This window comes from Pinus tabuliformis, chromosome 6, assembly GCF_031772625.1.
Source record: "Pinus tabuliformis cultivar Carrire ecotype Pingquan chromosome 6, CPIR1, whole genome shotgun sequence".
Taxonomy (NCBI): Eukaryota; Viridiplantae; Streptophyta; class Pinopsida; order Pinales; family Pinaceae; genus Pinus; species Pinus tabuliformis.
In genome coordinates, this window is record NC_142292.1 from 1,714,716,331 (window position 1) to 1,714,733,633 (window position 17,303).

Here is a 17,303-nt window from a genome sequence, read left to right on the forward strand (position 1 = left end):
GATCCTTCCAAGACTTGTTGTAGATTAGTATATCATCAAAAAATACTAAGACAAATTTTCTAAGGAAGGGTTTGAAAATAGAATTCATTAAACCTTGAAATGTAGAAGGTGCATTGGTAAGGGCAAAAGGCATGACAAAAAATTCATAACGACCTTCATGAGTTTTAAATGTTGTTTTCGGAACGTCTTCAATCTTCATTCTTATTTGATAATATTGTGAACAAAAATCCAACCTGGTGAAGTAAATTGCTCCATGTAATTCATCCAATAATTCATCAATGATAGGGAAGGAAAATTTATCTTTAACAGTGAGCTTGTTGAGCTCCCTATAATCCAAACACACGGCCATGATCCATCATTCTTTTGCACTAATACTATTGGAGCAGAGAAAGAACTTTGACTAGGTTGAATTATACCATCCTCTAGCATTTCTGCAATCATATGCTCAATTTCACTCTTTTGGGCATAGGGATATCTGTAAGGCTTGATGTTTGGAGGAATACTTCCTGGAATAAAATTAATAGCATGATCATGATCACGAATAGGTGGGAGGCCTTTGGGAATCTCACATACCTTGGAATGATTGTCTAAGACTTTCTGGAGGTATGGAGAAATAGATGATTTCGATGTTTGAACCTCTAGTGAACATAATTGTGCAATTATGCCCCGTTGTTCTTTCTTTAAAAGCTTTGTCATGCTATTAGAGTTGATTATCTTTTCTAGTTTCCTTGTGATACCCCTTAATTCAACTTCCTTTCTTTCTGAAAAAAATTTCAAGAAAAGTTCCTGAAAACTAAAAGTTATTGTACCCAAATATTGTAACCATTGGAATCCAAGTACAACATCAACACCACCCATTGGAATGGAAAGCACTGGACTATTCAATACATATTCTCCCATGGAAATCTTGATATTATGGCACTTTCTAGATAAATTTATGGTTTTTCCATTTGTAACCATCACTTGACACTCTAGTGCTGGATATAGGAAGAAATATAATTCCTTTGCTATCGTACAATGAATAAAGTTATGGGTACTATCCGAATCAATCAACGCTATTACCTTTTTATTCTTGATATGTCCTTCTATATTGAGAGTTTGAGGAGTGGTAATTCCTTCCAATGCATTACAAGATATGGTCGGATTCATTTATTCTTTCTCTAGGGTTGATTCTTGGCGCATATCCTCATCTTGATGTTTCTTGTTCCTTTTCTTCCTCCTCTTCGCAATCTATATAGAATAATTCTTCTCGACACACTTATGACTTTTAGTGTATTTTCTATCACAAGTGTAAAAAATCCCTTTTGCTCTCTTTTCCTCCAATTGTTGTGGTGTCAACCTTGTAGGTTGTGGAATACTAGGACCAGTAACACTTCCATATTTATAGTTGTGATTGGTAGACTTCCTTATTTCCATAATTTTGCATTCAACTTTTCTTGCCACTCTGAATGCCTTATCTAATGAGTTAGATTCCCAAAGGCAAACCTTATGTTGGATGTTATCTTTTAAATTTTCTAAGAAGACATCAATCATATGCTGTTCTGGAATATTGGTTACCCTAATATTCAATTTTTGGAAGTTTTCAATGTGCTATGCCATTGAACCCTTTTGTTTGAGAATTTTCAATTGGCTAAAGAAGGTGTTGCTATTTGTATCTTCACTATGTGCTATCATTTCCTTCGTAAAAATTGACCATATGACAAGTGGTTTATGAGAACAAAACCATCTATCATTGACCATCCCCAGGTTCAATATCATGGTCTTTAAACCCCAAAACCGACAAGTTACACAGATGTTTGTTCACCCTAGATTTACACTGAGCATTGCTATACCCAAACTTCCTAGCAGCTTGCTTTTGTTGACGCCCTTTGAAGTCCTTCTCATTCTCTGTAGCCACTATGATCTCAATGAGTTTTGAGATGTCAAAGTCAAGATCCTCTATTGGGGACTTTCCCTCCATGGTCAAATGAGTTGTATGATTCCACCTGCTATGTTCCAATGAACTCTCAATATTCAAAAAAACCCCTTTGCGGCCCAGAGCGCCGCGAGATTCATGGTGAAAAAAGTATAAGCCCATAATGTCATTGTTCTTCAAATGAGTTGCAGGGGATGGAAAAAAAAGTGTTGTCTTCCAGTCAATCCAGCAGGCAACATTAAGGGAAATGAGCTCACAATATGTGAGTAAGCCTTTCGGTCCAGAACACCAAAGTGTCGTTGTGTGATTGTAGAGAAAGACGGTAATGTGTTATTGTCCATTCGGACCAACAGGGTGTATATAGGAACAATGGGCGCACAATAATATAAAAACCATTGATCGCCAATCAGACACAGTCAATGATATAGGCGTGCTTCCAGTCAAGGTGGTCAAGCAAGGTAGGAGGGGCCTATAATGACACCTCCGCCAGTGGGCCCAAGACACCTAAGCACCCAGCGACACCATTATCGATGACACCTCAGCAACACCGAATCCCCCAGTCATGATCTCTTGGACAATCAAATTTGGAAGGATTCGTTATTGATCGGTCTAATCACTATCTCCCAGTTGCATAAGAAAGTTAACCTTTCATCCGATTAGGCCACCAGATTCCATAATGGGATCACAGACTCCTGCCGAATATCCCCTAGAGAAAGGTTGTCAAGGGGCCAGAGGGGATAGGTCAGACACTTTTTAAAAAAATTCTCGCCAAGATGTTAACAGGCCAACATGTTTTTACACATATATTGTATTTGTTGTAAGAATTATCTTTAACACTTGTAATGCATGTTACTTTAACCTGTGTTCTACATCTGAATTGTTTCATTTGTTGTAATGCATAATATATTAAAGGAAATGTGTTGTATATGTTGTTAATGGCGTCCTGTCCATGTCGACTACTCTGTCGAACATCAGACAGACCTTTCACCTGAACCTTGCTGTAACAACCGTTTCACACATTCGGATTGTTCCATGAGTTTTGTACATGTTATATTACCTTGTATGTTGTGACTGCCACATCCGAGTGGACTGCTCCACCGGAAGCTATGTATGTCTTTTTGTGTTATGTGTTCCTAGCCGAGTTGGGATTGATCCCTTTCAACCTGGAACTCACCTTCACCTTATTCCCTTCAGAGTGAAAGAACCATCGACACAAGTATACGTATAATCGTGAGGCATGTGAACCTCACTTCTCGAAGACAAAACAAACCACTCTCTTGTGCTGACAAGTAAGAGTTGAGGCAAATCCTTAAGAAAATGGCAACCGGACCATCATACCGGATAGTACTCCCACACCAAACGGTGTGAGGTCTAGTTGGGACTTCATAGTGGGGTGATCCCCTGAATGTTGGTGGGTCCAGCACCCTCAACACCTTGATTAGTCCTTATAAAAAAAATTACCTATGTCCAACCCTATAACAAATTGACATTGTCGAAATGATAAGTTAGGTGATTGTTGCATCCACTAACAGACCAAATATTTCATGCCCTTCCATAACAAGCTATTTGGTAGCATACTTAAATTCATCTATGGTTTTGGATCTCAAATGATCAGTAATTTGAAAAAAAAAATTACTTTAAAAGCATGTATATGAGATAGAGGATAAAAAAAAGGGTGACAAGTGCCCTTCTCACTTTGAGTGGTGGAATATTTTTAGCATTCCTATGACAATTAAAATAATATTTCTCAATACACTAAGTATTGACACCTTCAAATTTTATACATTGCTAAGAACATGAAAAATCATCTCAATGTTAATATATTGTGATGGGATTTTCTGATAGTGGAAAGCATCATCAATTTATTCCCTGTTATGGTCTCACAAATTGAAATCTTGCTTAGAAATGATATTATGGGCAATATGTGAAATAACTCTTAATTATAGATCCAATCAAATTAGAAAATTGTTATCTTGATGGTAGAATATGCTCGACCTTTCCATGACATGTAATATATAAATTGGTAGAAACTGACATTTCTAATTGTTAGTCATAATTACAATTGTACAAATAGGATCAAATGGATTGATTCATCTCCTAAGGTTCAAATGGCCATAGCTATGAATAAGTTGTTGGGGGCTAGTTACAAGTACTAAAGTAACCTGCTAACTGAGGGAGGTGAATGACTAGCCAAGAAACTGATGTATATATAAGGAAGACCCCATACTATACTAATGTAGTGCGGGATAGTTAATACACATACAAATATGAATGAGATAAATTTGATGACATACAAGTTTTATCCACCACTTGCAATGCAACATGGAAACAAACCAAAACTAAAAGGATGTTAATTTTGGTTGTTGCAATAAAAGAAGATAGCAAGCAATATAAGATGGACATAAAAGAACTACTTGGATGAGTAGACAACAGAAGGAAGAGAAGGAAGTTGTCTCAACTCTACTTGAAGCATAATTAATAGATATGTAACCTAAATTAATAAGAATATAGTAATGCTACTTTGTATGTTAAAACTTTAACGGTAATCTATCCCTAATATTAAAAAAAGGAGTAAATACTAAATATTATTTTATGTAAATAGTTGGAACTTACATGAACTGAAATTTATAGTATAACTACGTGATGGGGTCATGGGTTATAGGCACAACCGTTGGATAAGTAAAAAGAATTGAGGCTATTGTTTAGGAACTATGATAATGCTTCTAACTTTTATTGAGTGCAGGTTGCTAATTTTGTGGAGTGGTGAAGTATGTTGAGGACCTTATGGAATACCTAAGTAACAATTGGTGATGTTTGTGATAGAATTAAAATGATTACATATGTATACATGTTTCCTAAGTAATAATTGATGAAAACTACGATAGTTGAGATGATGGTGAATGCAGGTTCAATTAGATGAAAAATCCCTGATCAAAGAGCGATCAACCAGGTTAAGTGTAGCAGAAGAACTTATGCTAGAATGGTTAACTGGGAAATGAATATCATATATAAGAAAGCATAATTTAACTTATTGGGGGCTAATAAACACTGAGGACAATGTTTCTCTCGAGAGGGGAAGACATGACACCCCTTGGTAAAAGTTGTAATTGTTTTGTAAATGGTTTGTTTTACTGCAAATGACTCAGTAAAGTTGTGGGTCAAGTAAAGACATAATGGGTGGTTAAACATAAATGTTATTTTATGTAATTGAATTTATTTATTTTTAATAATATAAGATATATATAGGCATAAAATTTCAGGAAAATTGCTAAAAGAGAGTTTCATTTACCAGAAAAGTTAAGACAACAATTCCTCTCCCTAGAGATAAATAATCTCAGTTGGGACAAGGGAGACAAAAGGGTGAGAGGGAACAAAACCTGAGGCAACCTTGGAGACTCCATACCTGGTGGGAGGAGGTCTAAGAGAGGAGTTAAAGCTTCAAGCTTTGGAACCTGAACACGACGTTGTTGCAGGTTGGCAGGATGCTGCCAGTTGAGGTATCTGTGAGCTCGTGGGTGACCAGTGGGATCCTTGAGGTAGACTGATGAGTTTGAGTTCCTGGGCTGGACTGAAAAGGTCTTGATGCCTTGGAAAAGACCTGATTAGGTCATTGTCATATAATTGTTATGGGAGAAACTAGCTCGAGGGGAGTCTTGTTATCCAGACACATAACTCATTGGTTGGGTGGAGCACTCTCTTTCCAAGAGATTTGTGGTTGGTCAGATACCTAAACAAAGATAAGTGCTGAAATTGTTACTTGTGGTAATTATTTGTTTCTGAAAGGTAGAAAACTTGGTTGTATTGAAATATGTTTCCTCCTGCCTATGATTTCCTACATATGGATGTGGTTGAGCTCTAGTCTCTTAAAAATAATTCAAGACAAGTAAAGTGGGTTAGATTAGACTAGGTTGGTTTAACAGTAGCCCAAAAACTGTCGATTATTTGCCAATCGATATTATCCCAAATTTTATTAAGAATGAGAAAATTGGTACAGACCATAGAAAAAGTTACTGTTAACTTGAGAATTTTTGAGCATGAACTTTATGAACTAGGGTTAGTTCCGGTTAACAAGAAGAAATTGTCTTATGAAACAATCCCTATCTTATATAATTAGTGCATTATGTTCCCTATTGCGTATCACTGGTCTTGAAAGAATCGAATCCTGCCTAACATCAAAACTATCATATTACTGGGTAATAATATCCCTAACATAGTGAGCAAGGAACTCAGGATAGAACTGTGAAAGTTCAACAACTACTGAAATTAAACTATGAGTCAACTCAAATATTAAAAATCAAATTATGAATATAGTATAATACATAAGGTTAGCTATGAGTGCTTCTGTACCGTTGTAATTCTTCCTAACTGTACATTTAATTTGCGTCGATTCTAAATATTTATACTTATATTCAATTAATAAAGAACTAATTAACCTTGAGAAAGGCATAAAACAAAAAACTCATTGATTAATTATTGGCTAAGTTTGTGCATAACCCCAAAAACAAAAAACCAAAGCAACCAACAAGCATCTAATTCCATAATCTTAGAATACAAAGAAAATCACAGTCATAACTGAATGGAGAACAAAAAGTATAATAGTTAGAATATCATAAGCTACATGCAAGAAAAAAGGGAAAACATTATTTTTGGGAAACATGGCAGAACAATGAATGTACAAATAAATAGAACAAAGTTACAAACAACAACTACTTTTTAAAAAAAATTGCAACAAAGATTAGACACTGTATATCCGAGCCAAGCCAGAGCTATCGAAACCCTCTAGAGGGATCAACCTCTCAATGGCGAATTAAGTAACAAGGAACTTAAATAAAGAGATTGTCTTCTTGTAACTAAATTGCAGGCGGATTAAACAATGTAAACTAGAGCTAAAGGGCTTCTTGGATTGAGTATTTCATTAAAAACAAAAATGAAAACTGCATTAAATAAGAAAAACAATTTATTATGTAGCATAAGTGTTGTCGAAACAAAAGGAAATCACTGTGAGTACTTTTATACGATTCTGAGGTAATTAAACAACCTTACCAAATTATATCAAATGTGTTCTATAAAAACAGTAAGTTGAAATATGAGGGAATCCCTCTCCTGTAACCACCTATTAACAATCAACAGTAGAATTATGTGACACATTATCCACACTATATGATTGTATCAAATACAGTAGAATTATGTGACACATTATCGACACTATATGATTGTATCAAATTTCTTGAGATGTAAAGTTTTTTTAAAAATCCAGAATTAAAATAAATCTAGACTGATCATAATAAAGATTAAAAAAAACATATTAAAACTTTAATATACGTTTATAAAAAAATAGCAATGCATTTGGCGTCATTCGTCGAATGTTTATGCATTGTCTTGAACTTTTTAGGTTATAGGATTAAAAAAGATTAATTCGCTCAGCATTTCAGTGGGAGGGGGACCATTTTTCTCACAGCTTACTCCAAAATTTTCGGTTGGGAGGACAATACTTCTGTGAGAATTTTGGTGTACTTGATTTCCAGACTATGTCAATTTACAGCATTATTAGAGGAAATTCCATCCCACATCATAAAATTTGAATCACGGGAAATTCAAATTACTACATTTTAACCGAATTGAATTTATAAAGTCGCTTCGTTAAAAAGTTATCTAGTTGTTGAAAATATGTTAGGTTTGGATTGTAGATTTAAAGGCGGTAGTTTATGTCTTATATTTGGAGTTTTTGGGAATATTTTTTAGTTGGTTCAGCGGTAAGAAATAGGTTTTTATGGTTATATATATCTATCTATATATATATGTATATGATTCAAAAATTATTTAGCTATTTAGCAAGATGCAAAACAAATAGTTCACCACTTATAATACTTCACCAAAACTATTCCAAATATTTGAAAACCATGAATATTCTACGCCGTTAGACAACATTAAATGATGTGCGAGCCTGGAATATAATCCCACGATGCGTATACACGCTCACGCGGCATTAGCGTAGCAGTGTGGATAATATTCAACTTTAAACAAATGTGATTGCCTTTGTTGCCTGAAACTGCCATCAACACAGGTTGGCAGAAATCGCGCACTCAACAAAAAGTTCCGTGTCAATGTTTTGGGATAAGATTCTTCTGATGTTCTGCCAAAACATACTTCAAACTTTGGTTCGACAAAAATGGTTAAAAGTCCCCTGCCAATGTTCTGCAATCACAAGTACATACCATATTTCTTTATTACCCGTCAAAAATCATACATATGGACGCATCATATCCATGTTTTGGTCACATTTCTTTCAAGTAGGAAGCTAATATGACATTGAGATTGTCTTTATATCTGTACGTCGGTTTGTGCTGACGAATTTGAAAGCAGAAGCTGCCAACTATATCCCATACAATCACATGTTAGGTTGACCCACCTGTAAGAGATCAGGCCTATAGGGAATCCAGACAGACACTGGATCCAATGGAGTCTGTGTGTTGTGGTTTCTATGGAGTTAGTGGAAAAGGAGTACTACCAATAATTTGGGAGTTATAATTTCATTAATGTATTAGGTTATATGCTAATGTACAAAATCAAAAATGTTGACATATACAACCTCAATATATTAATGGACCCATAGCTCTAGAAATATTGATTGCTTAAAAAAAAATCATTATCAATAAGATTATTTATTAGTACAACTATATTTACCAATGTGGTTGATATAAGCATATATACAATTACATTTTCCATTATAATTGATATAGGTCTATAAGATATATCAACCACATTAATAATTATTATGTGTATTTTTTCAAAGACCAACTATATAAATAATAACAATCAGATTCTTATATATTTATGATTATTATATTAATATTGTAATAATATTATTATACAATTATTATATTAATATAACAATTATTATATTATTAATAATAATTATTATTATTATTATTATTATTATTAACTTCCACTGAGACGAAACTTAAAGAAATGAATTATTTAGTTTGATTTAAGATTTTATTCCTATGCTCAAAAAGTTTAGAGAGAAACCTCCCGAGCTTACTCTTATTTTGACATCCTAAAAGACTAGGAAGGTCAGTGTTGCAACAAAGATTTTGAAACTAAGATTTAATGTGGTTGTACGCGGGGCACTTTAAGAGGAAGTGATTTTCATCCTTGGTGTTCGTATTCTCACAGAGATGGCAGAACATTTCCATCTATGGAGTTTTCGACACTGCCCAATGACTCGTTTCACTATGAAGCTCATAAGAGTTCGTTCTAATCTTGGCTATATTAATTTTTTTCTTTGAGCTAATTAAAACAGAGAGATACTTTTGATCTTTTAGGGTGGGGTTGATGACCTCCTTATAATATCTTAGTTTTCTTTTAGTTGCTAAATCTTTCTCAGACCACATTTTTTTTAAACTTAGAAGTAACAATATTTTTAATGTTATTAATGTTTTTCCATGCAACATTCTCGTTGATCTGCCAATGGTTTAACGAGACCGTGGTGTCTTTATACCAACCTTTTGAGCATTAGATGGTTTTGGCTGGAATTTAAAGCTAACTTAGGAAGTCTATGGTCTCCTATGTTATTGAGTTTGTGCTTGTACAACAGAAGCCTAGTCATAGCTAGGCTCTCGATAGGGGAAAGACCTACTTCTATAAGGAGAATATGATAGGGTGTGTTGCTTTTAATCTTGAGGTTAAAGTTATAAAACGCTTCTGGATTTGCTCAATCTTTCTCCAGGATTCTCTAAAGATGCTACAACCCCAAACCTCACATCCATATAAGATAACTGAAGTGACTAAAGTTTCAAAGAAGAACTTCTTTCTATCTCACATTACGAGGTTTGTCATTTTACAATTATTCACAACCATTAAATAAGTGAATTTTTTATTATTATTATTACTCATAATAATATTAGTAATATTAATAATATTATTTTAATAAATGTGACTCATATACTTATAACACTTCATTTTTATCTATCACACAAATTATTATAACTATATAATAATAAAATAATAATAATAATAATTTATTATTCATGGCTTCCTGGCTTAATTTATTAGTCATTTATTTGCTCCCATATCTGTCCAAGATGGCTTCTCGTAGATATGACATGGTCCTCATTTCGGTAACCAACCACCATTATCACTAGGACTTGCGAAAAAAAAAAAGAGACTGCAATGCCTCACAATCATTAGATAAGTGAATTTACTAAAATGTAGAGCAGTTTAGCAAGGAAATGCATAAATAATAATAATCACCTTTAATGCATAAAATGGCAAGAAATAATAGTAAAGTATAAAAAAAATGTGAGGCGAAGCAAGGCTTGGCTTAGGGATAGAAGTCGCAGAAGATGTTTGGGGAGTGCTTTGAAAGCGATGACGCTCTCCAATCTGCTTTATTCATTCTTTGGAAAATTGGGTGCAGGGTTGTTTTTGTTCATTAAGATAGTTTTCTCGGCGGGATGAGGTGCACCATCAACTCCTTGCTAAAGGAACTATTTTCAACTCAAGTAATGTAATATAATAAATGATGTAATTACATAATACTTAACATATATGTTTAACTTAGTGGAATTGTTCAATATCTATGCTAGTTGGTTGTAATGCACAATGTGCACATGATCATGAGGAACTCTGGATGTTTAAATCTTGGGTATTTTATGTTTTGGAGTTTTATTTATTGGATATAATCTTGAAAAAGGAATAATTTTATTTCCAAACTGTAAGAATTTAGCTATATAATACTATTTGTTGACTGGCTAATTCTTTTGTTTTCCAAACTTCCTAAACTTGGCCAAACTCACCAAAAGCTTGTGAGTTTGAACCCTACATGGAAAAAGTGGACCTCAACCACAACCAATTTTAAGGAAAAGTGGACCTTAGATAAACTGTTAATTTTTTTAATAGCTACAGGTTCGATGGATATTCGACGAACCCATATTCGTTGGATATCCAGTGAACTTTCGTTGAATGAAAAGCATGGTGGATATGGCAAGTTCATCGAATTGTCGTTATATTGATGAAACTTTGTTAAAATATTGATAAAAATATTGATAAATTTCTATGTGGAAAAAAAAATTATAAGATGATATCATTTTGGGATTCAACTGCGTTAAGTAAGTCATTCACGTATGACCATTTCCATGAGAGGTAGTCGTAACTGACTAATTTCTCATTATTTTTGAATAGTTCACTTAGCACTCATTGCATCGGGTGATGCTCACAGGGGTGAAGAAGCGGGATTGAAACTAGTGAAATGAATCACATAGCATCAATCATCACTTCCGGGGCTTGCACCCAGTAACCAGGACTTCCCAGGAGGTCACCCATCCCAAAACTCCTCTGGCTCAAGCGCGCTTAACTGTGGAGTTTTCCCCACAATCAAGCCCACTTAGCTTGCTACCCCATTTGGAAAACCTTAGCAAGTATTGTGCCTCATGAACCATTCAAGTAGAGATCCCTTGACTCTTTTTGAATTTAAGTATGGGGGTTTATGCAGTGCATTATATTAGATATCATTTTGGGATTCAACTGCGTTAAGTAAGTCATTCACGTATGACCATTTCCATGAGAGGTAGTCGTAACTGACTAATTTCTCATGATTTTTGAATAGTTCACTTAGCAATCAGTGCATCGGGTGATGCTCACAAGGGTGAAGAAGTGGGATTGAAACTAGTGAAATGAATCACATAGCATCTATCATCACTTCCGGGGCTTGCACCCGGTAACCAGGACTTCCCAGGAGGTCACCCATCCCAGAACTCCTCTGGCTCAAGCGCGCTTAACTGTGGAGTTTTCCCCACAATCAAGCCCACTTAGCTTGCTACCCCATTTGCAAAACCTTAGCAAATATTGTGCCTCATGAACCATTCAAGTAGAGATCCCTTGACTCTTTTTTAATTTAAGTATGGGGGTTTACGCAGTGCATTATATTAGATATCATTTTGGGATTCAACTGCGTTAAGTAAGTCATTCACGTAGGTAATCGTAACTGACTAATTTCTCATGATTTTTGAATAGTTCACTTAGCACTCATTGCATCGGGTGATGCTCACAGGGGTGAAGAAGTGGGATTGAAACTAGTGAAATGAATCACATAGCATCAATCATCACTTCCAGGGCTTGCACCCGGTAACCAGGACTTCCCAGGAGGCCACCCATCCCAGAACTCCTCTGGCTCAAGCGCACTTAACTGTGGAGTTTTCCCCACAATCAAGCCCACTTAGCTTGCTACCCTTGCAAAACCTTAGCAAGTATTGTGCCTCATGAACCATTCAAGTAGAGATCCATTTACTCTTTTTGAATTTAAGTATGGGGGTTTACGCAATGCATTATATTAGATATCATTTTGGGATTCAACTGCGTTAAGTAATTCATTCACGTATGACCATTTCCATGAGAGGTAGTCGTAACTGACTAATTTCTCATGATTTTTGAATAGTTCACTTAGCACTCATTGCATCGGGTGATGCTCACAGGGGTGAAGAAGTGGGATTGAAACTAGTGAAATGAATCACATAGCATCAATTATCACTTCCGGGGCTTGCACCCGGTAACCAGGACTTCCCAGGAGGTCACCCATCCCAGAACTCCTCTGGCTCAAGCGCGCTTAACTGTGGAGTTTTCCCCACAATCAAGCCCACTTAGCTTGCTACCCCATTTGCAAAACCTTAGCAAGTATTGTGCCTCATGAACCATTCAAGTAGAGATCCCTTGACTCTTTTTGAATTTAAGTATGGGGGTTTACGCAGTGCATTACCCGATGCAATGAATGCTAAGTGAACTATTCAAAAATCATGAGAAATTAGTCAATTACGACTACCTCTCATGGAAATGGTCATACGTGAATGACTTACTTAACGCAGTTGAATCCCAAAATGATATCTAATATAATGCACTGCGTAAACCCCCATACTTAAATTCAAAAAGAGTCAAGGGATCTCTACTTGAATGGTTCATGAGGCACAATACTTGCTAAGGTTTTGCAAATGGGGTAGCAAGCTAAGTGGGCTTGATTGTGGGGAAAACTCCACAGTTAAGCGCGCTTGAGCCAGAGGAGTTCTGGGATGGGTGACCTCCTGGGAAGTCCTGGTTACCGGGTGCAAGCCCCGGAAGTGATGATTGATGCTATGTTATTCATTTCACTAGTTTCAATCCCACTTCTTCACCCCTGTGAGCATCACCCGATGCAATGAGTGCTAAGTGAACTATTCAAAAATCATGAGAAATTAGTCAGTTACCCGATGCAATGAGTGCTAAGTGAACTATTCAAAAATCATGAGAAATTAGTCAGTTACGACTACCTCTCATGGAAATGGTCATACGTGAATGACTTACTTAACGCAGTTGAATCCCAAAATGATATCTAATATAATGCACTGCGTAAACCCCCATACTTAAATTATGAGATGAATTTAGAATCATTTAGATTTATAATAAGTAATTGATTTTAAATCAACACACTTTGAGTTCACAAATTAGGGTTTCGTGATTTAAGTCACAAATTTCGCAGTATGTAGTAACAAGTTTTTGGGATTTTCTAAATGAATATTAATTCTTTTCTAAGTATTTCTTTAAATTTTTTGGCAATATAGTCATGGTCACTATTTGCACCATTATATAATAGAGGCAAAAATATTAAAAGTATTAAAGAGTAGTACAACAATATTAATAAATATGTTTTAAGCATAAACTTAATATAAATTATATTATAAATATTATTCATATTAATGGCATTAAATATATTAAATTATTAAATAAAAGTTATGAATATTCATTTTAAAATTTGGAACCTAACATTCAAACTGACCAGTTACTTTACGAAAGCTGGTTGTGAAGACGAATTCAACCTAATCATCCATTTAGTATGTGCAGTCCGAAATCTTGAATAAGTCACCTCACCTTTGTTTGTGTGATATACGCTAAGAGGGTTGCGTATAAAGAAAACGACTTAACCAGTGATATAAATTGCCACAGTTCAATGTCGAGAAAAGTCATGTTTTAAGTAATAAAATAATATAAATTTGTATAGTTTAATGTTTGGAAAATCTAAATATTATCGTATTTATTAAATTTCAAAATCTCTTAATCGAATTAATCAATTGGTTTTTCTTCATGCTTATTTCATGTGCAAATCTACAATCTATATGAACTTCATAAACTCATGAAGGTACCATTTTAAAAACTATTTTTTATTGGATTAATGTTGGCAAAGATAATTGACTGGAATTAGATACTAATAGCTCGTTGATATGATCCAATGGAAAGCATATTTTAAACATTTTCTTCGGGTCAATTTTAGTTTTATGCTCAAAATATGATATTTAGCTTACAAGTGGATTTAGAAGCTCATTGATATGATTTAATGGAAAGCATATTGCAAACATTTTCTCCTTCTTAATTTCAGTTTCATGCTCAAAATGTGATGTTTATTATACAAGTCGATTTAGACAAAAAAAAAAAAAAAATTCCCAGAAGAAAAAAACTGACTTTCATTCCAAATAGAGAAAGTTACATTTTCATATTATCTTAGGGCTATATCAGATCATGTTCATCTGAAATACACAATTGTTCACATGACAGAGCTTTCACTGAATAGGTACAAGAAAACAAAGAAACATGGGAGTTTGTAGGGATCCCCACCCAAAAAGGTACCAACAATATAATGAGACCAAAATACCACAATAGAGAAGAAAGTTAATATTCAAAGAATCCCAAACCAGAACCCTCGTTCGCTAAGAAATTTTCATAGAACATGAAGACCGAGCAGAGGGAGAGACCAACTTTAGACTCCTGAAATACATGTTGAAAGGAGCCATTAGAGAAAGAGGGGAGAATGTACCAAATCAACTCAATCTAATTGCAAAGAGCAAGAACCTCTAGGGAGTAGCGACCCTGAATCCAATTGATTAAGGCTAGGGAGACACTGATTATAAGATGTTTGTCAATGCCCAACTAAGAAGAGAACCCCCCACAATGTAATAAGCTTAGCTCTGCAATTGTCCCCCCAACCACCATGCCAGGAGAAATGATAGCAAACAATGGGGTCTAAATGAAGCAAGACTCCGCATCTGCAAGTCCCTTCAGAGGAGGCATCATCAAAGGAACAAGTAGGGAAAATTCCAAACAAATCAGCATATGAGACAGTCTGAAGACAGTGCTTCAGAGTCCACGGACCAATTTCCATGGAAAAAATAGCAATGTCAATGGCAAAAGTCATAGTGCCAGGAAGAATGCCTTCGAAAAGTAGAGGATTCGTGGCGCGCCAAATCCCCCAAAGTACATATAGGGGAAGAGTTCTATGGGATTTAACTCTAGAATTCCATAATCTGAAAACTTTGAGAATAGAGGGTGCATCATTGATCTGAGGGACACCCAAGATTGTGGCTACCCCAGCACAAATCCCAACAACAAAGGGGCTACGAATAAACAGGTGTAGGTAGTCCTCAGATTTCTATCTACACAGGAAACACCAGCCATGACCAAAGAAGCCTCTTCTAAGTAGATTGTCCCAAGTTAGTATGCGGTTGTGAATGGCTAGCCACGAGAAACACTTTATCTTTAAGGGTGCATCCCACTTCCAAAGCATAGAGGTAATGTTAGAGAAGGGTGACACTTGGGAAGTGGAGGCAATGTGATCATAAGCTTCCTTGACCGAAATCTAGTCATTCATGTTGTGACCGCCACACACACATTTTGAGATGTCTATGCCTTCCATGAAAAGCATGCTACGATACCTTTCCCATTCACCCACCAATTCCTTCGAAAGTTTGGTCTGCCAGGCATGTGGCCAAGAATGTGCAACCACACACTGCTTGGGCCACACTCCCACAAGCTAGTGGGAGTATCCAGCCCCTTTGAGTTACCATCATTGATGATTGTAATAGGGAGAAGGTGGCTTCCATTGAGGCCTTTGATGGAATCCAGGCCCACTTTTATTCTCGTCCCATTACCCACCCTCCAACTTATATTGTTGGAAAGCCAAGGGATGGCTAGCCTGAGGCAGCTCTAGAGTTTTGAATGAGTAGTAGCCAAAGGAACCTCTACAACAATCCACTGGTCCATGATTTCCTACTTGATATATTTCATGAACATGATATCTTTCTAAGGCCCCTTCACGAAGAATAGCCTTCATACGCATGCCACCAGAAGAGCCAAATTAAAACTAGGGGAATCAATGATACCCCATCCGCCTTTCTGAACAGTCCTGGAAATATTCTTCAGCCCCGTTAGATGATACTTCCAAATAGAACCAACTCCAGACCAAAGGAACTTTGCAATGATGGAGTTTATTTTGTTTATGATAGCTTGTGGAATATGGAAGAGGTGCATCTAGTAAACTGAAATTCTTATCAGAACAACCTTTATCATAATCACCCTTCCACCCAAAGAGAGCCATCTGTTATCATAGCTTGACAACTTTTTGTTGAATTTAGAAATAAGTCAATCTTGGTCCAAAATGGAGTACTTGTTAGGCTTTAATCTACATCCAAGATAGTTGAAACCCCCAGACATGGATCTGATTTTGACTCCAAACAATCAACAATTCCAATCATCGTCGAGGAATCAACTGAATCAGATATCACCCATGTTTTTTCTTAGTCAATTATGAGATTAGAAGCTTTACTAAATTCCCCAAAAATCTTGTGGAAAGCTACCCACATAGAGATCTTGGCCTCTCCAAGGCATAACACATTGTCCACAAACATTAGGTGGGATATAGTGTAGCCTCTAACGAGTTTACAATCCACGATGGCCCATGCTTCAGCTTTAATCTTGATTCCTGTTATGCAACCAGATCACAAAATAGAATAAAATATAGATCAACAACTTCAAAATTAGCCTCTTCGAGGGAGTAACCTCCTTTACATTACACAAATGAATAATTCTCAGATGATTCAAATGACACAACCTCCTTTCTATATATAGGAGTCTAAGGGGTCACAATATAATCAAAGCCGACATAACAGTAATAATGTAAGGGCACCACAATAGCAATAGTGGGCTTATAAGGGGCACACTAATAACAATAAGGGGGCTACAATAATAACAATGAGGCAATAATGGGCTTTTATGGGGCACAACAATAACAATAAGTGGGCTACACTAATAACAATGAGGGAATACACTAGCATTATAGGGACCTAACATGCCCCTCTCCTTCAAAAAAAAAAATCCTCAATGCTTGAATAGTTCTGGATGCTTTTGTATAAAATTCTCATCCTCCCATGTGGAATTTTTCGCAAGTAAGTTCTTCCACTTGATGAGATACTCTAAAATTGATCGATTTCGTAGCTGTCAAGTTCTTGTTTTCGTGACTGCTTCAGGTTCCAATATGATTTTTCCTTCCTCATCAAGTTCTGGCAATATTATTTAAACTAGGAGTTTTTCACCT